Source organism: Ursus americanus, chromosome 3 (genome assembly GCF_024610735.1).
Source record: "Ursus americanus isolate L20-20 chromosome 3, mUrsAme1.1.p, whole genome shotgun sequence".
NCBI classification, from domain to species: domain Eukaryota; kingdom Metazoa; phylum Chordata; class Mammalia; order Carnivora; family Ursidae; genus Ursus; species Ursus americanus.
In genome coordinates this window covers 63,379,605-63,404,148 of record NC_142129.1, presented here as the reverse complement: position 1 = coordinate 63,404,148, position 24,544 = coordinate 63,379,605, and the positions used below count along the sequence as shown (strand labels likewise).

At 36.2% G+C, this 24,544-nt stretch overlaps 1 protein-coding gene and 1 pseudogene across 2 annotated transcripts in view; one reads left to right on the top strand and one right to left on the bottom strand.

Annotated features, from left to right (window-relative positions):
* Positions 1 to 24,544, top strand: part of NXPH1 (neurexophilin 1) — a 285,250-nt gene that overhangs the window by 146,057 nt on the left and 114,649 nt on the right. The window lies entirely within an intron of this gene.
* Positions 15,059 to 15,482, bottom strand: LOC123789241 (cytochrome c oxidase subunit 7C, mitochondrial pseudogene; annotated as a pseudogene).

The window sequence follows — 24,544 nt, the reverse complement described above, 5'->3', positions numbered from 1 at the left end:
AGAGTGGACACATCCTGTCTTAGTTGATTAAATAAGAATGAAACTGACTGACTAAAATCAAATGAAAATTTCAATCCCAACACACTGAGGAACCTGAAACACTGAAAATGCTAATTTAAAGACACTCTGGAAAACTGTACTAGAACCCTGGAGGGTGAGAGAGGAAGTTAAACTGTGGAGGGAGACTGTGGTACAAATGGGTTTAAGAACTGATTTTTGGCATTGCCTTTTTTTTTTCTTTTTACCTTTTGACCTCCACCACCCATTTCTCCTCCCTACCCCTCCCACCCCTCACCCCCTCATGTCTGGCAACCACCAATCTGTTCTCTGTATCTGTGAGCACTTCCAAGTGTAGATAGTTTAGTTTGGAATTCAGGATTGATTCATAGAAACTTAGTTAACAGAATCCCATGTCGTATGCTCAGGGCCCTATTGTACTGCAGGAATACAAATAAGGACTATGGGTTTTGTGGGGGGAAATGAGGTCCTTGAGTACTGAGCTGGTCAGAGAAGATTCCAAGGAAGATGGAAGTTTTATTTATTTCTGAAAGGTAGATACAAGTTAGAAAGACGGAAAGTGGATCAAGGAAGAGCATTACCCAAAATTCTAGGGGTAAGAATGACATATTAAGAGAATGACATATTAAGAGAATATATATACATTGAGCAAAAGCTTTACATACTATAAAGTAGTCAGAAATTTGTCTTTAGAATAAAAGTAGTGATTTTCAAATCTTTTTTTTTTTTTTTAACCTTTTGTATTCCTGTTGAAGCAGCACCAAGGTCTTTCTTTGGGTTGGTTTTTCTTCCTCGCTTTTATGTATTCACACAGAAGCCATGTTTGAGATAACTGGAGCTAGGTATTTCAGTTGATTTGAGTTGAGAATTTTAATTAATAAGAATATGAAGGAAAAGATAAAACACCATGTAATAATATAGCCCTTCGAAAAAAAGATCATTGTTGACATTAGGTAATTATTCAGGCAATTCTTTATGAATCTATGAAAATGGGTGGATATAACTGATAAATAGCCATATATAATTTTATAAATAATGGGATCATGCTTACAAGTTTTAAAAATTCTATTATTATTCTTAGTGATAAATAATTTCAAAATACAATTAAACATTCACATGTTAGAGAATTGAACATGGCATATCATTGCCTAATAATATCTTAAGCAGCATCTTTCTTAAAAACTTCAGAATATATGTGACATTTATTTGAGCACAGTTATTGTAAGATCATTCATTTTTAATTTTCTGGGTTTGTGTGTGTAATTTCAATTCTTACAATGTTGCATTTATTCAGGGGTGGATTTTTTAACTGTTATAAATATCATATTGATTAACACTCTTAGATTCAGATAGCAAAAACATAACTTGAGCTAACTCAGAAAAAGGAATTATTGGAACAGTATTGGGACATCTAATGAAAAACAAGAAGGATAGGGAAAGTTGGGCCCTGGGACAGGGGAATCCCTGCATGTTGGCCTCCCCTTGCATAGTAGACCATACATCCACATGGCTGGGTACATGGTTGCTAAAGGCTACCAGGCTTGCTATCCCACATCCCTCTAGAGAAGGACTGACTCTCTTCCCTTAGCTCTAAATGGAATGATTTTGAGGAAAGTCTGATTGGTTTGGCTTGGGTCAGGTGTCCAGTCAATATCGAATGGAGTCACCTGGCACAAGCATGATGGCACTGGGGAGTCCATTCCTGTATATCTGGTATGTTCCAGTGAAGGAACTCAGCAATTACTCTCCCCTAATTGGTGTCAAATATATTTATAAAACTACACGTGGCTTAAAAGTATAAAGAAAAAGGAGGGGCGCCTGGGTGGCACAGCGGTTGGGCGTCTGCCTTTGGCTCAGGGCGTGATCCCGGCGTGATGGGATCGAGCCCCACATCAGGCTCTTCTGCTGTGAGCCTGCTTCTTCCTCTCCCACTCCCCCTGCTTGTGTTCCCTCTCTCACTGGCTGTCTCTATCTCTGTCGAATAAATAAATACAATCTTAAAAAAAAAAGTATAAAGAAAAAGGGGAGGTACAGTTAAAATGCTATTGTAAGGGGTGCCTGGGTGGCTTAGTCAGTTAAATGTCTGCCTTGAGCTCGGGTTATGATCCCAGGGTCCTGGGATCAAGCCCTGAGTTGGGCTCTCTGCTCAGCAGGGAGCCTGCTTCTCCTTCTTCCTCTGCCTGCTTCTCTGCTTACTTGTGCTCTCTCTGTCAAATAAATAAATAAAATCTTTTAAAAAATGCTGTTGAAAATTATAGAAGTTCAGAGCACTCAAGGACTTCATTGTTCACAATTATAGAAATAACATTTGATAAATGTAGTTTATTTACATGCATGCTATCATCTTTCTTTTTATCCCTATACATATTAGCCTTATACAGAAATTCATGGGAAAAATATCTCAACTGTTCAAGTTTGTAATTTAAGAATAAAACAATGTGTTGTTATCAGTGCAGAAAAAAGATTAAAAACAAGTTTTTGGTGGAATAAAGTTCGCCCACTTTCACACCTCGATAACTGACCTTTAGAAAAAGAAAATTTAACTTCTAAAATGTTTTCCCTCTGCTCTGGGCTGTGGAAAGCAGACTAGAGATGAATAATCAAAAAGGGAGACTAATCTTAAAGTATAAGATGCCTAAAATAGGATCTGGGAATCAGAGAATTAGAGGTGGAGCTGAACTATCTTTGTCAGGCCTGATTATTTCTATTATATTAAGCCATAAGGTGTAAGGTTTATGAACAGAGCTTCTAGAAATTATAATTTTTTTGTGGGTACAGTATTGGTTCCTAAAGTGTTACTATCCAGAGGGAGAAAGTAGTATTAAAATTAAGTAAAATAAAAATTCCATCCCCGTTTTACTAGTCACATTTCATGTGCAGAATAGCCACATGGGGCTAGAGGCTATTTTATTGGTCAGTGCAGGCACAGAACATTTTCATCATGGCAGAAAGTTCTATTGGATAGCACTGAAAGGCTCTGGCAGTGAACCTGAAGGCTTAATGCAACATCATGGCTTCATTTTTCCTTTCAGAGTTATTGGAGGTTGACCATGTTGGTGAATCTGCTTGGATTCCAACACTAAAATGACATTTTGGGGCAACTGAGACGTAGTATCCAGCATCACTAGAGAGACAAAGCTGGGATGGATTTAGATATATAACTGTATCCAGAGTCCTCCACTTCTTCCTTCCAGAAAAGTCTATGCCTCTCTGCAGGCCACAAGGCAAAGACTAATCATGGCTAGCCAAACCCTGGAGCAAATCCCTCTACTTCCAGTCAAGGCTCACCTAAGCCATACAAGACAGTTGACTAACTAAGCTATTTTTAGATGTTGCCTCATTTCTCAAAGGAAATCATCCTATTTCCGGAATTTCATGGTAAAATCAGATCCTTCATCTATGTCCTGTAGATACTTTTCTAAGGCTCTTTTTGTATGGATACAGTGCCTGCCCTATTCCAAGAATGTAGTAGTTTAAGAATTCGAGACTAAAGTGATACATTTTTTGAAAAAAACCTAATCTGTTCATGATAACAAAAAGATGTTAAAAATGGAATCCATTTTTTACCATTTGGAACCATTAATTCATTGATTTGGTGTATTTATTTTAACTTAGGTCTTCCTTGCCCTTATCACTGGTTTTTCCTAGGGACATAAACCTCTTTTCATAGTAATTGACTCCAATTTTGTTGAATTGGTGAGCGATTTGGATTTGTATATTTATTTATTTTTTGCTAGATTTTGATCTTTTTAAAAGGGTGTTAAGGAAGAATGTCATGACAATTCACAGAAGCTCATTCTCCCACTTTCTGAACTGTTCCTATTTTTAACTCAACTTTTTTTTTTTTTTAATTGCAGCAGCTTTCTGGGGCTATTAGGCTACTATTCAATTAGGTGTTGCTTCTGTGTACACAATGGCACCCCAAGAGCTTTAAAGTGCTCATACAGTTTCAGAAAATGTTTAATTTGCTACCAGGGAATAGCTTAGTTCAGAATAGCATGAGGAAAGCAAAAAGAAGAAAGGAGCATACTATTTCTTACACCTATCGGTACTAAGGAAGGAAAGTAACAATAGTGAACGCTACATTTATTGAGCTGTTACCATGAGGTGAACATTGTTTTATTTTCGTGTGTTTTATCTTATTAGACCTTCACGAGAATGATTTGAGGTGGGTAACATTATTATTCCCATTTTGCTGATAAGAAAAACCAAGGCTTGGAGAGAGAAAATAGTTTACTCAGTGACACAGAGGTAGTAAGGGGTGGATTTAGGATTTGTACTCAAACTGTTTGATTCTAGAAACTATTTTTAACCACCACTTTCCCTTAATTGTCTAAGATGGTACTGAACACATTCTGTACTTTCCTGAATGTGTCTTTTCTCAAACTGGGCTGGAAATGCTCTGATCCTAGTTGCCTTTTGAAATTCTACCACGCTTTAAGACCCAGATTTTATCTCATCTCCTCCAAGAAGACTTTTCATATCTCTCCAGCCAAAATTAACATTCTTCTCTCCTCTTAATCCTGTAACACTTTGTTTCCATTATTATTTTCAAAGTCTGCCTTGTATTAGAATTTTGCACTTATCCTGTGCACTTCTGAAGAGCCAGCACTTTAGCTTATGCAAATTAATTTTCCCTTGGTGCCTAGAATAGTGTCTTGAATATAGTAGGCACTCAAAATATTTTCATTGTAAATGATTTTGAAAATTTGCTAACAACTTAATGAACATTATATTTTTCCAATTCTGAGTTGAAAGGAAGGGTGAAAAGGCTATTTTCTTTTTTGACAGTCTCTTCATTGCACTTCATTGTTTGAGGACAAGTTGTCCTTTAAGAGCAACCTCCAGAGTTACAAGCATTGATTTCATGCAATACTTGTCAGCTTTCAGTCTTCTAGGAGCTGGGTATATAGTGGTGAAAGAGACAAATTATATCACTCTTCTGGTAGAGTTTAGAATCTAATGGGAAGACAGATGATCGTAAACAAGTTGCCACCTAAGTCTATAATTATAAATGTGCTAGGAAGGAAAAGGAGATGGGGTGGGGTAGTTGAGAAAATGATATTTAAGGGAAGACTTGATGGGTGGGGAAAAAGAGCTCCGGGGTAAGCAGAGGGAAGGATGTCATTAGCAGATGGGTCATCCTGGGTGAGAGTCCTGAGGTTGGAAAGAGGTTGAAAAATGGAATCATGGTCTACTCAAATGTCATGAAATAGATGATACAGCAACAGTTACTTTCTGGTGGTCAGTTGTCTATCCTGCGTACATGGCAGGCTCTATATGAATTGTATGGTTATAGGCTAGACCATGCCTGTATTTCAGTTTTTTTAGGAGCCTTAATGGCCATTTACTTAAAGGGTACATCATGCCTTTTGTAGCCTTGTTTACCTTTGAAGTTGTATAGTCATTTCAAATTATAATATCTTACAAAACAGTCGTAACATTTACCATTTATTGAATGCTTATATGCCAGGTTCGGTGTTAACCATTTTATTTATATTATTTCTTCTAATTCTCTGCAATAGGGTTTTTCTCTGCAAATTTTTCTGTAAAGGGCCAGACATTAATATTTTAGGCTTTGCAGGGCCCATGGCCTCTGTTGCCATGATTCACCTTTGCTACTTTTTTGGGGGGTTTTGTTTGTTTTTTTTAAGATCTTATTTAAATTCAAGTTTGTTAACACATAGTATATTATTAGTTTCAGGGTTAAAATTTAGTGATCCATCAGTTGCCTGTAATACCCAGGGCTTGTTATATCAAGTGCCCTCCTTAATGCCCATCACCCAGTTGCCCCTCCCCCACCCACCTCCCCTCCAGCAACTCTCAGTTTATTCCCTACATTATAAGTCTCTTATGGTTTGCCTCCCTCTCGATTTTTATCTTATTTTATTTTTCCTTCTCTTTTCCCTGTGTTCATCTGTTCTGTTTCTTAAATAACACATGAGCGAAATCATATTCACCTTTGCTGTTTTAACACAAAATCAGCTATACACGGTATGTAAATAAATGGATGTGGCTTTGTTCTGATAAAACTGAATATCTGGACACTGAAATTTCAATTTTATATAATTTCTAATATCATGAAATGTTCTTTAAAAAACTGATTTAGGGGCGGCTGGGTAGCTCAGTCGTTAAGCGTCTGCCTTTGGCTCAGGGCGTGATCCCAGAGTCCTGGGATTGAGCCCCGCATTGGGCTCCCTGCTCTGCTGGGAGCCTTCTTCTTCCTCTCCTACTCCCCCTGCTTGTGTTCCCTCTCTCGCTGACTGTCTCTCTGTCAAATTAAAAAAAAAAAAATCTTAAAAAACCGATTTAACCTTTTAAAAATGTGAAAACCATTCTAAATCATACAAAAACAGGTGTTGGGCAGGATTTGGCCCATTGCTGTAGCTTGCCTATCTCTGCCCTCCTCATTGTCCCCATTTAATTGACAAGGAAGCTGAGGTCAGTGAAAAATAATTTATAGCCAGAATTGAAACCCCGACTGGTAGATAACCAACGTCCATGTCTTTAACTCAAGTGTCTCATCACATTAACATTTCTGTTGGATTCATGGAATGATTTCCTAATTGTTTCTGGTGTATAAATCCTAGTCCCCAACCAGAATGCATGTGGCTCAGAGGAAGGGACTGACTTTCTTCTATTTGTGTTATTTTCCTCCACAACAGTGATGAACTTGCAGGAGGCATTCAAAAGTCTGAAGGCTAATCTTTCCTTCAAAAAATCTCTCTGAAAGTGACTTGGAAGTAGGATTTGAGGGAATACATAGCAATCTGATTTCTATTGCCTATATAGTTTTATCTCCCAAAATGCGGCCCTGAAGACTGATTAGAAATATGATAAAAATTCTAGGTGCAACTCTCATGTCACATCTGTAGAATTAGTGTCATGTTATCTGTTTTCACATGCAAATCTCATAAAACACAAAAAAGTTGATTTCTCTTCCTTTGTGGAATTAATTGCCCTCTAGTTCTCTAAACCATGGGGGATTCTTTAGTTTTTTTATTTTGAAATTGTGGAGTCAATTAAAGGTAAATGCTAGCGCTTTCAAAACCTAAAAAAATGAGTAAGTTAATGGAAAATGCTTGAAAAGATCCATAATCATTAAATAGTACCTGGATAGACAGTGTCTTGCTGTCTTGCTTTCTGTCTCTTTTCATCTCCCTCCCTATTACCTTAAAATTTTAAAATCATATGTGACAAAGTTGTCACAGGGAGATATTAACATCTAGAAAATGGCTGATTAACAGTGAGAGCTGGCTTTGTTATTTAGGGTACTGGTTATGGCAGACATTTTTTATAAATTGGAAGACCTAGAATATTACCATACCAAGGTTTTGGCAAAAAGTATAGTTAAAGCAGATATACACTATCACATACCAGACCACATATCTTTTACAAACATATCAGCTTATAATAATATTTTAAGATGTCAACTTAAAAATGTGAAGTAGATATAGTGTTTTGTTTTTTTTTTTTAAGATTTTATTTATTTATTCGACAGGATAGAGACAGCCAGCGAGAGAGGGAACACAAGCAGGGGGAGTGGGAGAGGAAGAAGCAGGCTCATAGCAGAGGAGCCTGATGTGGGGCTCGATCCCATAACGCCGGGATCACGCCCTGAGCCGAAGGCAGACACTCAACCGCTGTGCCACCCAGGCGCCCCGTGGATATAGTGTTTTGAAATTCTTCCAGAGGGTATGATAGCAACAAAATTTGAAGACTTTTGATTTAGGGAATTTGCTTTAAAGTGGTTTCTCTGAAAGCGAGACTTCTTCAAGATCCCTAATGATCACCTGCGTTTAGAGGCACCTCTTTTCCTGGACCACCCTTCCCCACCCCGCTTTGGTTGGATGGTATATGTAGCATGGGAGGATATAGAGAAAATGAGGTGCATACAAACTAAAGAGGTTTTGCATTAAGTCTCTCACTTTGTAGTATTTGTAGGAAGAGGAAATGTTTTGATGTTTATTCTAGATAGGAACGTGAAAGGGCTGTTTTAAAGTTTCCTATATTTCAGACATGCAGAAGTATGTCATTGTTGAAAATGGTAAACAGCTGGAGAATATAACTGCCTTGAACAGCTGGAGGAGGGAGTTACTTTATACTGTTTAGAAGTCTGGAAACAGAGAAAACATATTTTCTTAACTACAGTGCTCCTCAGCAGCATGATGCATAGTCTGTGTGCCTATAAAGCAGCCATTCAAGCTTAAAAATATGTTCCTCTTTGCTTATATGAGGGACAAGGCTGTGGAAATAAATAAGTAAATCAAGTAAGTAGGTTCTCACCTCAGCAGCTGATTGCCACAAAACGATAGTGAGGCCCAAGGGGAAGAGAAATGAAGTTTGTTGGCCTCTGTGGACTCTTCTCAAGGGAGAGTTGGTAGCAAGTTATGTTTCTTTGGAAGTCAACTTAACTTTACTGTGGTTCAGTGAAGGAAGAGTGTACTTAATAGAGCCTTGGTGTCCCCAAAGAATCGATGCTGCTTCCAATTGGTGCTTTCAAGTTTAAACAAGTTATTGCCTTGCGGAGCCATAGCTTTTTCATTAGATTTTCATTGGGAATAAAGTTCCTGCATTTGCTGCAGGCTAAGTATGTATTTTCATTAATTAGTAAGGCAGGAACCAAAGAAGCCAGAAGATGAGCCAGCCTAGGTGACTCAAGAGTTCTTAAACCTGACTAAAAACTACCTAGTTTGACAGAAACGAAGTTATAACTTCCATACCAGTAAGTAGAAACTGAAAGTCACCTTGGTGAATTTGGCCTCATTTTTTTTTTTTTAAATCACAGCATCATCACAATCTTCTTTGGAGACACACTTTTATCTGTAGTTTTGAAAGTTACAGTTAGTTTTCTGTGGTATAAACCAATGTAATAAATAAATACGTACATACACAGATAAACATTTGATTCTAAGAATTTAGGCTTATATCATTTTAAGCAACTTCAATATATAAGAAAATATGAAATAAAGACAACAAATATAGATTTAAAGAAGGCATAAACTAAATTTTAGAACATTTAAAATATGACTGGATTTACAAATAATAATTTACTTTTGACCTGAGAAAAATGTGGGTGTTAGAGTCATATTTACCACAAGTTGAAAAGCTGAAAAATAACAACCACTTGGAAATAATTTGATGAAATTGTCTAAAGTTACATCTATATATCACATAGGGATTTCATACTGAAGTCAATATTGTGGAGATTCATTAAGCACTAAAAATGCAAATTGGTAATTTGGTATGTGATATTGACTGAATCTGCTAGGCATTTGTTTGGAAGGTGTTTGAAAAATTTCAATTTCTAATGGTGTACTTTCCCACAGTTGTGAAGGTGTAACCCACTTCTACAGATTCCACAGTGTTCTAAGAGTATTTAAGCTGAGCTTAGCTTTCTTGTTTTCTGTGTTTTATTTGAGTCTGTTTTTCTTTTGGATTTTAAACCTTCATGTCCTAATGACAAGAACATTGAACAAAGACCATCCTTCACCATTACTTTAATGGGTCATGTACCCATTTGTGATTCAATTTTACAAAGTGTTCTCTATCTTAAAAAGTTATCATGAGGACAGATAAATAGCAGATTATGTTTTTTAAAGTACTTGAATGAATTTATACATTAATATTGTATTAACCTTAAAAACTCTTTTAAAAACTTAGTATTTAAGCTTGAAGTTTGATATGTTTAAAGTGTGCACAGAAAAGACAAACACAATATGTGTTCCCTCATACATTATATATTTTTTCAGGGGGTCTCGTATTATCCCTTTCTTGTAATGATATAAAAATTAGGTAAAGTTAAGGACTAGTGAAACTGTGTTCTTTCCAAGGTGTGAACAGTGAATCTGAGATTGGAAAGTTATTTCCTGGTGAGTAAGTAAGAAAGCTCACTAGCTCATTCTGAATTATGTGGAGGAAGTTCTGTTCAGGACAAGAATGACAGTGCTGGGGCAGAGATAAAACCCTAAAAAGGTTGAATATGTTTGAGAAGATACAGAATATCACTGGAAAGACTTAATGAGGACATTTAGGTTTTGGGGCCCTTAAAAGAACATTTCCTGCTAAAACGGCCTACAAAATCTTGCGTCAGCCACTGCCAGAGTGTTTCTATTAGAATGAACTTTGCCCTTATTTCTTTCCTTAAGTCAGTTTGCACAATCCAGTCCAGCTATCATGTCCAGGTCTTTAACATGTGTCTGCTGGAGATTAAATATGAATGCCACTGACTTCTCAATCTGAAAAGTAACATTCATTAAACATTTACTGTGCTTTACAGAAATCAGATTTTCTAGTCCTCACAATAGCTCTCTAAAGTATATATTGTCATAATCCTCATTTTATGGTTGAAGATAAGTCACAAAGGGGTTAGGAAATTTGCCCAAGGTCACACAGTGAGAAGTGGTACCAGGATTTGAAATCAGGGAGCTCCAGAGCCCATGTTCCTATTACTGTTTTACTTCAGGAGAAGCACTTTAAGAGCTCACCATCTAGTACAGGAGAAGAGGAAACATGATTTTAATATGGTAGGGTAAATGCAGTCAAAGATGCAAAAATGCACGAAAAGCAGGGCCACTATGAAAAGGGGACTGTTAATATTCTTTATGTGGTGGTCTTATGGAAGGAACCTACAGGGCCAGTGACACTCAAGAATGCATTGAAGATAAAGGGAAGCTTTCCAAGAGGGCAAAGTGGGAATGGACATTCATGGCAGTGGGAAGAGTATATGGAAATGCAAGCATTGCAGTGTGATTTTGTGTAACTAAAAGTAGTTTAGTAGCAATAAATATTAAATGGAGTGGTGGTGGTGGTGGTGGTGGTGGGGGAGGTTGGAGCATCCCAGAGATGAGAATAAAGAGATTGGTAATAACCGGAAAAGGTGGGTCTTTCCATCCAGAATGAGGGGCTTCAGTCATTAAAGGGTCAGATTTGTTAATTAACTTGATTGCTTATGTGAACAGATTTGTGGTGGTCAGATGGGAGGGGTGGGAGTTCAGTATGGGAATCTAACCAAGGGCAGTACCAGCTCTGGGATGGGCAAGTAGGTGGATGGAGGATCTGTGTTAGAGATTACAAGAGCAAGAGCAGGCTTGGGGGAAGATAGTGAGTTTGAATCAAGTCTGTAGTTACCGGATGAGTCACCTGGTAATATTTTGTATTTCTTCTTTGTCTAGAATTTCCTTTAATGCACATTTGAATGTGCAGATATTCTAAATATTGACTCTGAATGATCTGTTTTGTGGGAACAGATAATCAGGGAGTCAATGTTAAAAACCAAACAGCCTCTCTCTATTTCCTCATCCAGATTCAGATTTGTCTAAAGAAGTGAGTAAATGCCTGAAGCTCTGCTCCTACAGTCAAACCTGAGGTATAAAAGGAGAATGGTCAGTGAGGGGTGAGGAAAAGCTACAACCTTTATACTTGGCAACGAGCCTTCCTACTCTGAAGGCCAGTTGTTCTTCAGCTGTTAATGCTGATTATACAGAAAATTGCACAACACTTCACTTTGATTTGGCCAATGAAATGCCCTTTTAGGAAACAAGTGGCATTACCAAATCGGTCTATTCCTGGATCCATGCAAATGTGAGAGTTCTTTTGCTGCAGACAGTGGTCCTATCATTTCAGTGTAGTCAATTAGCAGAGGTGATACGAAAACGTCTAGCTCTGCTCTAGAAAGCAAATAGCCTTTGGATGATTATTAAGCAGTTTTCTCCTGTGTTCCTTCCTTGATGGAGTTAAAGGCATTAGGATTTGAATCCTGCCCACACTCACGTTATAGAGCATATGTCATTCTCTCCATCTTTATTGCTATTCATATTGAGGTCAATTATGAGCTGCTGTTTAATGTCACCATGAAATTGTTCAATTATTTTTTCTCAGCATCTAAGCAGCAATCCTCAAAGGGATTTAGGAGGAGTGGTATTAATACTGAGGAATTCTTAGGAAGCCAGTAGTGCTAGATGGCTCTCTTTTTGTGTTTCATCCCTTCTCAATTATGAGATCCAAAATGCCTGATAAGCTGTTAATGAATAACTCAGTATCCAATCTTCTCTTTGGTTAATATTGGGGAAAATAAACATAAATTCCTTTCCTTGGTGGTAGAGTTGTAATTAAAGAGAAGCTGTTATCTTTGCCACTTTACCCCCCTCCTTAATAACTAAACCTTTCTGGACCCCAAGGGCTTGTGTTTATTCCTAACTAGGGAACTATTAGGGTGAATTTTCTTTTTTCCATTTTAATGTTTGAATAGAGGCAGGCGGGATGTGAAAACATTTTTCTTTCTTTCTTTTTTTTTTTTTTTTTTGCCATGACTCATGGAGTTATCTTTGTATAATGCCAGTATTTATCTGTTTGCAGTTTACAAATAAAATGCCCTTGGATCTCTGTTACTATTGTCATGATTTTCAGGGAGATACACAGAGAAATATTTTGATAAAGAAACAAGTATCAGTGCTTACCTAGGAACATCTTGTGTTCCAGTTACTTCTTTTTTCTCTGTAGCCTAGTTTGAGTCTTCTGAAATTAACCTGATTGCTCCTTATTATTTTATGCCTCCTTTTGGGTCTGGAATTGGTTATCTTTCTAGCAATATAAAACCAGCAAAGTATTTTTTGAGGCATTTCAATTTATGTATTTATTCATCCAAACTATTATATGCAAGGCGCTCTGCTAGATATTCTTGGGTGAAGGGGGATAACTGGATGAATCAGCCAAGGACCCCCTTTCAAGGAGTTTGTGGTATAATGGAGGCATTATACGTGTAAACAGCTAACTGTAGTACAAGGCAGAAAGAATCAAATGTTATGAGAGGGCAAACAAAAGACTGTGGGGGAACAGATGAAGGAACAGTTCTTGAATAGATGACTTCATGGAAGAAGAAACATTTGAGCCAAACCTTGGGAGTGAAAAGGATTTTTAAAAGCAGCGTTGGGCATTTAGGCTGAGAGAATGCCATAACAGTCACAAATGTCATTACAGTTTATGATTTCATCTTTTTAACTGTTCTCTACCACTGCTTCTGTCCTGGTCTTCAGAATCCTCCTCTTTCCTATTCGTGTACCCATCGTCTAGTCTCCTTCACTTTTTTACCTCATTTTCCACTGTGCTGCCACACTAAGCTTTGAAACTCACAAGTTTCATTCTCTCTCCTCTGTCCTCGATAAGTACAATAGTGTTCCATCACCCCCAAATAAAGACTGAGATTCCTGCCTTAGTTTATGAGACCCACCATGATCTGGTAGGTACCTGTGTCTGCTATTTCATGTCTCTTGGTGCTCTCACTCAGGATTACCTATTTGGCAAGCATACATTTGTACCAATTTGTTTTTCTGACTTAATGCCTTCCTGTCTCATCTGCCTGTCAAACGCCAGGTTTAGTCACTTCTAGCTCACTAAAGTTATCCATCAAACACGATTTACTCAGCTAGTACTGCAGGCTAGCACGAGGGGAGCAGGTAAGTAGCACCGTTACAGAGTGCTATTTAACCAACCTCATTCATATCCACTTGTGCCAGTGTTACCCTCTTGTGATAGGGATTTGTGTTTGGAGGGAGAGGAATCATTGGTGTTAGTTTATTAGTAACTAAAAATTTTCAGCTTTAGTGATTATTTATGCATCTTTTAGTCATGTTATGATAATTAAGCCAATACTAGGTTAATTTTGAAGAAAAAGCTTAAGAAATGAAAGAACAAAGGAGTGGGGGAACAAGAAATATCTGAGGGGAATATTAATAGTTGAAGAGGAGGGGAGGAGGTGGCGTGGTAGGGGTGTTTTCCAACCTCCACAAATCCCTTACTAAGAAAATATGTATTTATGTGATCTCAGTCTTCAAGTGAAAAGTGGGAGTCATTCATTCATTTATTCAGTAATTACTGAAAAAAGACCAATTGTAAGAAACTGGATACATGCTTGATCTGGGGCCTGTGCCGATTTTTTTCCTGCGTTGACTCTTTTAATGGATCCTGGTAGATCCATGTCAGGGATTGAGAGGAACCATGTAAAAAGCTAATTTGGAAACCTGGAAACCAGCTTTGGGGATTTTGTAAGGCTCAGTTTCGTGTTATGCTTCAGCTCACTTAGTGCTTGACCCACTTGGCTTTTTATGGTGTTGGCTCTCCTTTCTGATCTATTTAGATGTGGTTACAGTGCTTCAGGTTGCATTCCTGTGCCATTCACTTGACAGGTGGGAGGGCCATTGTTCTGACCTAGACTGGCTGGCACACTCCGCTGTCTGGACCTGCAGCAACTTCGAGGCTCTGTCTGTCCACGATGGGCTGGGGGAAGATCAGACACAGTTGTTCAAAGCAAATATGTGGATTATGTGGTGTGACCAACCAGTCCTAAGTCCTTAACTTTAGGCCACTTACTTTCATTGAACCTTCTCTCTACTAACAATTGATTTGAGAAGAAAATGTAGATTTTTTGCATAATATAGATTAATTGCTTTGTTCTCTTCAGGAGACTCCATGCAAATGCAAGTATTCCATTTGTTAAAGGATAATGTGTATATTTTCCTTTAAGTATATATATATATATACACATTTTCCTTTATGGTGATCAAAAACTTTTCCTTCTTGAAGTTTATGTAATGTTGCCATCATGCAAATGCAAGTATTCCATTTGTTAAAGGATAATGTGTATATTTTCCTTTAAGTATATATATATATATATATATATATATATATATATATATATATATATATATATATATACACACATTTTCCTTTATGGTGATCACAAACTTTTCCTTCTTGAAGTTTATGTAATGTTGCCATCATTCCTCCTCTTTGAGTGTTTTTTTTTTTTTTTTAAATATCACTTTAAAAAGTAATCAAACTTCATGGCACCTGACTGGCTCAGTCAGAAGGGCATGCCGCTCTTGTAGTCAGGATCATGAGTTAAAGCCCCACCTTGGGTGCAGAGATTACTTAAATAAATAAAAAAAATTTAATACAATCAAACTTTTTTAGTATATGCATTTTATTTATTTATTTATTTATTTATTTATTTTATTTTTTTATTTTTTTCAGAGAAGAGGCATTAAGGATTCATGCCATAAGTTTATTTACAAACATATTGAGTATGTTCAATTCAAGAGTTTGATCCATTTTTCAAAGAGACTGCACCTCTTAAAATGTTCCTTTTGACATCTGTTTAATGGATTAATCAAAACATCCTTATTTCTTAAGCAGTTGGTGTCTTACTATAAAAAAAGGTGCAGCAAATCCAGATCCAAAGTACAAAGTCATCATAAGTAGTAGCTGCCGCTTGTTTTCCACTGAAAATGGCAAATTCTTCCCTGGGCCCTCCTCATAGTGGCTCCTACGCACCACAGAGGTTGTGAACCTCCGGATGCTCTGTCCCAACATAGCGCTGTTGGAAGTTCTGCGAAAGGCGCAGAGCCCTAAAATGGTAGAAATGGGAGCACCACACCGACACCTCCTCTTTTCACGACCTTGTTCCTTGGTGTTAGTATATGAATTTTAATCTACTCTAGTGTTAGGTCATAGGGAAATTAGTCTAAGAGGAAGCAAAAAAAGAATTTTTTTTTCTAAAATCACTACATGATATATTAAGGGAAAAGAACTAAAACAGTGTCACCAAAGTGGTATATCTAGTGACTCCTGAAGTTACCAACATTCCCCATGTGCTGTATTTATTGTTCAGGACGCTATTGCCCAGAAGTCCTCTCACTTTTTCCTTTTCTCCCCAAGTGGAGCACAAGTAGTATTGTGCCAGGAGTGATAAGTGATGTTGATCCTTGTCCTCATCAATGTTATATTTGATAGCCTTTTATTAAAAATGGGAACTGAGCTCTTGAAAGGATATCTAGTCACCCTGAAATATATCATGTCAGGACTTAATTCCCTAAAACACAGGAAGTCATTGTACTCTTGTGCTTATCTGTACCTTCCTGCTTAGTGATGAGAAATGTCCTTACTTCCCGGATTTGTGATCCAACTGGTTCTTCTTCCTGTAACTCAAGGAGTCACAGTGCTATTCTAGGACCAGACTGCAGGATATTCGGGAAAGTGCCATCATTTGCCAGCTGCTAGAAATATTTGGCTTTAAATCAATTTCAGTAAAAGTCCTGACCAAAGACCAATGGCTACATTTGGCTTAATCGATACTGAAAGTTAAATACTTACATGGTTTTAGATTTTTTTTCTGCTTCCAACCTCTTATATTTTTGTAATAATAAATAGTATATTCACATTGATGGACGTTTATGTCAGAAAAGTATACAACTTGTTTTAAAAATACAAACACCACTCACATTCATTGCAAAATACTTAGAAAATATTAATAAACAAAGAGGTAATTACCTGTTGTCGTTCAAAAATACCACTTTTGTGAGTATTTTGGTGTATGTTCTTTTAGTGATTTCTCTCTGTATTTATTTTGTAAGTGGTCCACAGATGCTTTCCAAAATTTTTTTCTGAGCCAGAGGCCTGATCACATTACCCGCTCAATTCAAAAATCTTTACTTGCCTTGGCTTGCCTATAGAACAATCTCAAGTTTTTTGGCCTGGCTTTTAAAGATCCCTCATGGTTTTCTGACATCTCCCTTAAATCTTTTGATCCACCCTCTGGTCTCTGTCATTTGAATAGGTACTGCTCTGGATACTTGAACTTTTGTTTCAAGTGCCCTTCCCCCATCATTATTCATCTTGCTATGCCTGTTCAAATCCCCTTTCCCTTAGAATGTCCTCAGTTAGAATTGACGCCTTGCCTCACTCTGTTGCACAGCTCATTTCTCTCTATTAAGCATGTCTCTCAGTCAGCCTTACCTTAGCTCTATGTTTGCATACCAGCTTTCTCCATTATATTGTAAATCTGGACGGAGGGGATTATCATTCTTATAATTTCTTGCCATTACTTCTTTCATGTCAGTTTTTCCCACTCTCCTATAATCCAAATAAAGACAGTGGCCACCTTCATGGCTCCAACATCATGTTTCCTGTTGGTTGGTGTTATACTAGCACAGACTCAACAATATTTGAGTCCCATTTACCTAGTGTCATTTGCAGCTCCTAGCAAAGTGCATAGAACATGGTAATTCCTAAGAGATATTAGTTGAACTGAATCATTTGTTATTGACCACAAATAAGGGACGTGCATGGGTGAAACACCAAAGGGCCATGACTTATCTTTGGAACGTTTTCAAAGAAAATAAGCTCATTACTTTGAAATTTGCTTTAGAGTATAAAGCATTTTGAATAGAAATACAGTAAGTAAATATTATTCCAGGCAGCAATTGGTATTACAGAGTGTTCTTAGTGACCTCAGTAGCCACTATAACCTTTTGAGACGTTATTCCTCTTACTATTTTTGTTTTCTGTTCAGCTGGCCACATCGTCACTAAGGTAGGATCAATAATTGTGTCATCAGCTACATTCCAGGCAGAGTACCACGCATTTACTTAAGATGACCACTCAATTTTGCCTTAATTATTTTGCTTTTTTTTTGGTCATTTGTCATTTGCTTAGCTCTTCCACAATTCATGGTAATTTTTCAGATTTTACCTATTCTGGTTGAATTTATTTTTCCAAGTCTACTTTTGGATAGAAAATGGTTTTACTTTTTTTGGTTGCTCTCTAAGTGACATTGAAAGATACATACTTTTCTCAGTCTTTCTAAGATCCTATTAGGAAATAGCATGGTTTATTTTCTATCACACTATGTAATCTCCTCTGTCCCTCTTCCTTTATTTGTTGGGTTTTTCCTTTAATTAAAAAAATTACACCTGATTATGTTTTTTCCTTATTTATTCTTTTCTCATTTACTTTCTGGCAAACTAATTGGAACAATTAGTCTTCAATTCGGCCTGAAAAGAAAATATACATTTATATTGAAATCTTTTTTTTTTTTTTTTTTTGCATTCTTTAAAGTGAATGCCCCAAATTGTTGTTCTCTCATGGGACAGATTCAGTGATGATAGAATGTTAGCTTCATTGTATTAGCAACAGTGCATGTAGGAAAAAGTGAAAAAAATACGGTGGTTCTATCCCTTTTTCTAAAAACTGAGCTGGCAGCTGTTTTCAATGTGAGGAGCATTTTTTTGGTCAGGATTATGTGCTACTTAATAAATTTTGAATTTCAAAAAAATTTTTTTTAATTTCTTATAATAGGAAGTGATTTGGATTCAGCTGTTACCAAACACTGATTCAACATTCTCCGTACCATTCCTAATGTTGCCTGTCCTTTGATTTCCGGTTATCTTCTATAGCTATCTTTTGAGTGCTTACAGTGTACCCAACCTGAAGTGGGCTCTCTGAGGGGTACAAATGGAGTATAAGGGGTTGTAATTGGAGAACACGCTAAATTTTCATCTGCATTTTCTCTTTAGTTGCACTGCTCCTGCTTTCTTACTGTATGAGTTCAAAGCAGACTGCTTTTCTCTCACAGATTTTTTTTTTTTAAATTGAGTGACGCAAACGGGACTTTCAGACTAACAATATTGGAAAATCGAATTTTCAGTCAAGGTTTGAGCTTCATTGTTATAGTTTTTCCTCTGCATTTTGGAATCTCTAATATTTTATCACGTAATATATATACCCTATTTGTGTTTGGAATTTATACTGAATCCCTTTCTAAAACAAGGTGTTATAGTGAGGTTCTAACATGGTTGTGGACTATTGCTGACAAGAGCATAGTCCAGTATCCATCTTTGGATTTGTGAACACAAATTCCTTACAAATTTGTGGCTAGTCAAAATGCTGACATTCTGAGGAGTTAGAAGTCTGTAGCCTAAAATAAGCCTAATCCTATTTACTCATTTCATATAAGAGATATAGGATATTTTCAAGTAATTTGCATTATATGGAAATAAAAACATACTTGTCATTTTTTACAATTTTTACCATCATTTGAGATTGATGCTTAAATGTCACATTACATATCACTGCTAATTCTCGGAATTGCATAGCATATGCCAAATTTATCTCTAAGGCTTTATACTTGTACTTTAAGATTTGAAATAACATCAAGTGAGTTCATTCAAATTCATTCTTAATTACTAGATTCTGGTAGGACTGTTTAAGGAATGCCTTCTCTTTGGTGTGTGGAAGATGAAAGGTGATACAAAAATGCAGTGTTGCAGGGTAGCTTCTTTGTAATTTTGGCTCACTGGAATGCCAGTTGGGGAATGGCAAAGGCTAATACTCAACAGATGGCAAAGTCCTAAAACCTATAATAATGGTTGCAGTTATTTTCATTACTGTCATTTGATGACACATACAATAGTGTGAAAAGGCTTGAACTGGGTAATCACAGTATATATCCTCAAAGGGACCAGATGCATTTTAAACAATCAAACCGGTGATGGATATTCAGGCTGAGTGCCACTTCTGCACATATTCTAGGTGCATTTATTGCTAGGAATTAGAAGCAACATTACTTGTCACAGAGAGGAGCGCCATTTCCCCTTTTAGTAATAACAAGCAACAAAAATTGACATCTGTTGTAACACAGACAGATTATTTCACATCCTTTATGATTGTGTGTCATTATCATGCATATAAATTTAGTTTGCAGATGTTCAACGTCAGAGATCAAAATACCAATTTTGCCTACAAAGGAGTTGCAATGGATATGGAAAACCTAAGCACTTTTGAAAATAGATAAGTTAAATCTTTTAAAGTGGAGACAATAAAAATCAAATGAGATTAGGAAGGAAGAGCATCAATAGGCATCAGAAGGGGATGTATGGAAGTTTCAGACAATCTTAATATTTTTATTTCCAGCCTTGTAAAAACACCCATTCTTGATTTTAATCTCCAGAAACTGTTGTTGTGTCTTCGTTATTTTCTGCAATACAGTGAATAAAATGAGGCTGTATTTTTTTCCTTTAAAGACAGATCTTGTCATTCTGGAACATTAATTAGATCATATTTGAATATTCATAATTTTCCTGTTTAATTTATAAAAAACTGTTGATTGCCTCTGGGGGGTGGGGTAGCAATGCTCTACAATGATGCTATTAAACATGGCTCAACAGACAAGTTTACCTTTTGAGGTGTTCAGTACTCAATTTAACATCACTATTTGTTCTATGTACATTTTACTTTGTTAATCTTAAAAATATGGATAGAAGGTGGAAGGGAAGGTTTCTTTATAGTTTGGCTACAATATAAAATACCTAAGAACACAAAAATAATTATATTTTATGGAAAACACTTTCTTTTTCCCTACCCCCAAGAAACCCCAGACCACAAACAACGTCAACCAAAGCAAAGAAACCCAAGTCACTTATTTTAACAATTTTGTGCCTGCTTCAAAAGCAGTGTTAACAATGTGGATATAGTTTGCATTTTCCTCTGGGGATTTACCACTCAATATTAAAACACTTCCCACTGTGACATTTTAAAAACTGTCTCTTTCCTCTGCTGAGCTAACAATATAATGGGGATCAGGAAAACAGTCTGGAACAAGCACAGCTTATGATCCCTGCCAGGCATTAGAAGCTAAGGCATGGTTTTTGACCTTCTTTTTGTATTGGGCAAAGGTATAGAACTGCTGCCCTCCCACACTCTGCCTTTTAAAAGCTTGTTAAATGGGTTGGCTCTCTGTTATATTGTAAATTTAAAATATTTACACAAGGTCCTTAGTTCAGATCTAAGTGTATCTCCTGTTACATCGGTGAATATGTGTAAATCAAGAAGTGATACTGATGACAATATGTGAAGAACCTAAAGGGGCATAGAGTTGGTGGGAAGCTGTGATTAGATAATGATGACATGTATTTTCTTGGAATATTGAGAAAGATCTCTATTTCTTTTTCCTAAACATTTTTCTATCTTGAGAAGTAGAACATTAAGTTTAAAGATTGGTTATTTTCTGGAACTTTTGGATATAATCTATTTTTTAGTAAATTTGATAATCTGAGGCCATACTTTTTTGAGCAGTTTTCCTCGGAGTTTTGATTCTGGTTTGTTCTGGGACCAAGATGTTTAAGGATATAGCAAGTATTAATAAAATTGATTCAAAGACATTTGAACCTGAGCAGTGTGAAATCACTTTGGATTGTTTTAAATTTCCTAACAATAATTGGCCTATCCATAATTAATACAATACTTATATGTATTATTGCTTAAACAGGTATTTAAATTTTACATGCTCTGGATAATTCTAGCTTAAATGAGTTAAAAGGACAATTTAATTAAGACCAATGAGATGCTGAAAGAATGCATTTGTTTTATACTTTGCCTGGATGGTGTCTCGCTATACAGTACTCATTTACCAGTGGCAAATAAAAAAGTCAATAAATCCCTGTTTCCATCAACTAATGAACTTCATTAGTTGATCATGTTATCAGTATAATTACTACAGACTACATTTTGCCCTTGGTTATTAATGCAACAGACTTCTGCAACTTATTCTTAGGAGAACTGCCTAAGAGGACAAGAAGTCGTTTAGCTCTGGAAAAAACCTTGGTTTTTCTCCTTCCAAACTCATCATTAAATCCTCCTGGAAATACTTAGAATATTCCATATAACCAGTTGCAATGTTTTTCACACTCCACTTTCAAAATATTTTGCTAGACATCTTTGTTTTGTTATGGTTTTTATAGTTGGCTATGTCTTTACAGGTACTGTTAGGGGTTGAATTTTGTTTTCCAAAAGATATGTTGAAGTCCTAAATACAAATTTTAATAATAATAATTTATTATTAAATTACTATTTTTAATAAATTTCATTTCGATAATTTATATATATAAACCCAGTGTGCCATATTGTATGATGGACAACTACATTTGGGAGTTTGGGATCATATTTTAAAATAACTTCTGTAAGTAGGTACAGTATTAAATGAGAGCCAAGAATGTGTATACATGTGTATATCTATTTAACCATAATTTAGGTCCAAAGATAAAAGTCAGGCTTTCTAATCTTTTTTATGTACATTTAATGTATTATACCAGCTATGCTAGCTTACTCAGGAAAAGCTTAGAAACTCAATATATGTAAGCAACTAAAAAAACTGAAACATTATTTTTGATGATTCTTCAACCTTTTACTCCAAAAATAGAGCAGGCATTATAAATAAGAGCTTTATAGTTCTTCTCTATCCTTTGTAGTTGAAGAATATAATGATGAGGAAATCGTCTAAAAGATTGACAATAGAAGGGGAAAGAAAGAGAAACACAATCCTTAGCTAATTCATAGAATTGACTCAAATAATAAGAAACTGGTGTTACACAAACAGATCTTGTGAGGGAGAATGAGATTGGGATCGTGACTGTGGATTACTTTGAGATACTCTCAGAAGGGCTTAGGGACAAAGATGTCTCTTGGTATAAAGTATGTTATTATTGATGACTGTTTTTGGACAATTATCTTTGAACTAATATTACGAAGAAAAATCCTTATCACCTGAGTAATCCTCCATTGTGCACTTGGATTTTAGTGGTCTCATGATTTTATGTGTGGAAAGGAATGATCTAACAAGATATGACTTTAGTTTATTTATATATGTATATTATATATATTTATATAAATATGCATATTTGCCAAGCTCTCAGGGTTTTTTTTTTTCTATTAATTTCATTGTAACAGAGATTGCAGTTTTCTGATTTTGTGGTTCTAAGGGAGAACTATCTTTGTCTTTTACTTTACGCCAGGTAAAGGAGAAACGTTTTCGTAATTAAGATAAATGAAAATTAATTTTGCCATTCAGACTTCCAAATCCTTTGGTGAAGAAGGTATTGCATTATTAAAATTTACTTGTTTGATTTAGAGCCACTGCTGTTAGACATAGTAAGAGTTTTGAACTTTAATTTTGATTTATTTGTTTGCTAGAGTGATAGCATTGAAGAATTTGTAACATTTTAAGTGGAAAATTGCTAACAGAAATAAATGCACTTTATAGACTTTTGAGACAGTTTTGGTTGCAACTTCACATTTGGCTATCAGCATTCAGAGAGACAATTCCAGTTAAGGGAAGTGGCAAATATTTCTCTTTGAACTTTCCAAAAAGAGCTGAGTGCCTTTCTATGAACCGAAGCACAGCTTGGCATACATAGCCATATATAATTCAAGCACTACTTCCATAGCACAAGAAGAAGGTGGCGTTGCTTAGGAATTTACATTTTAATGACATTTTATATACCTATCAACATTTTCCCCATTTGTTTTTATTCCAGTCCTGTCTATTTCCAAATCTTCATTCCCATGATTACATCATACTTAGTATGTTAGAAGGAGTACAAGGCATTATAGCTTATGACCTTTTTTATTGAAGGACAGGCGGCTGTCTACATGATACGACTTAATGGGTTCTGTGAGGTCCTCTTATGCAAAATCTCTCTCTACTAGCTAGCCCCAGGACTCATTATACCCTCATATTCCTTTAAATATTCTTTAAATCATTGCATCTTCAGAAAGTATCTTAGAACATAAATATGTTACATGGGAGGAACAGCCATTCTACACACATTACCTGCCAGAGATTAAGCCTGTATGGAAATGAGCATAAAACAAGAATCCTGACAGAGAAAGGGAACAGAATGGTTTGGAATGTGGATCACTATGAGAAGCAATCAGGTGACGGAATCGCATGGAGAGTTTTGAGTCAACACAAGTCCATGTGAGAATCCTAAATGCTTAGTGGGAATTTGTGAAGCAAAGGGGGAAAAGGAAAATTAAGACTGGTTCTGTGCAGTGAATCCTTGTGGCACATTTAACAAATATGTTTTTTTCATAATTCCAAGTGATCTATTGGTATGTTGGAATTTATAGTTTTGCTGAATTTGAATCAAGCTCGTGGTGAAGTGATAATGGGACCCTTGGTTAGTGAGTAGATACAGCTAACCATCTACTCAGCATGCTTCTCAGCAGGGCTTTGTTACTTTGTCACTAGTACTAGTAAGTCTATAGCAACGTGGAGAGTTGTTTTTAAATGGTCTCACCAGTAAAACTTAAGGCAGTTAATTTGTGGTGTCAGGACGTTCCCAGCACATATATAACTCTGGAAGGAAATAGGATTTCAGAATAAGCCAGATGTACTTACAAACATTTCAAGATTGTGAAGTTTTTGAAGTTTTCCATAATGAAGAATATTTAGAGTTGATTCTCTGGGAGTCAGGGCGTTACAAAGGTAAATGAGTATGTGAAGTGTGTTTTACAGGTACGTTCATTGTTTGAGTTTCTCTTCTCTGTTTTCTTTTCCCTTCCCTTCCTTCCCCTTCCCTTTCCTTTTCTTTCCTCCCTTTATTTCTTCCTTCTCTTTTTTCCCTTTTGAATATTTATAGTGATATAATCAACCAGCTCAGGCAATTAGGCTACAATAGAGGGCTTTTTGTTTGTTTGTTTGTTTATTTTATAAACCTGTACTTCTCTCTCATTCTCTCAAATATATTTGTGAGGAGAGGAGACTGAGTAAGGGTTAGTAGGAGCACTAAAGAGGAACTTCACTTCCCTTGTAATTTTTTAAGCATTTCAGGGTTATCACATTTGATCTATAAAAGTATTGATGGCCAATTTTGCCAAGAGTGAATTAATGGGCATTTATATCTCTTAGGCTATA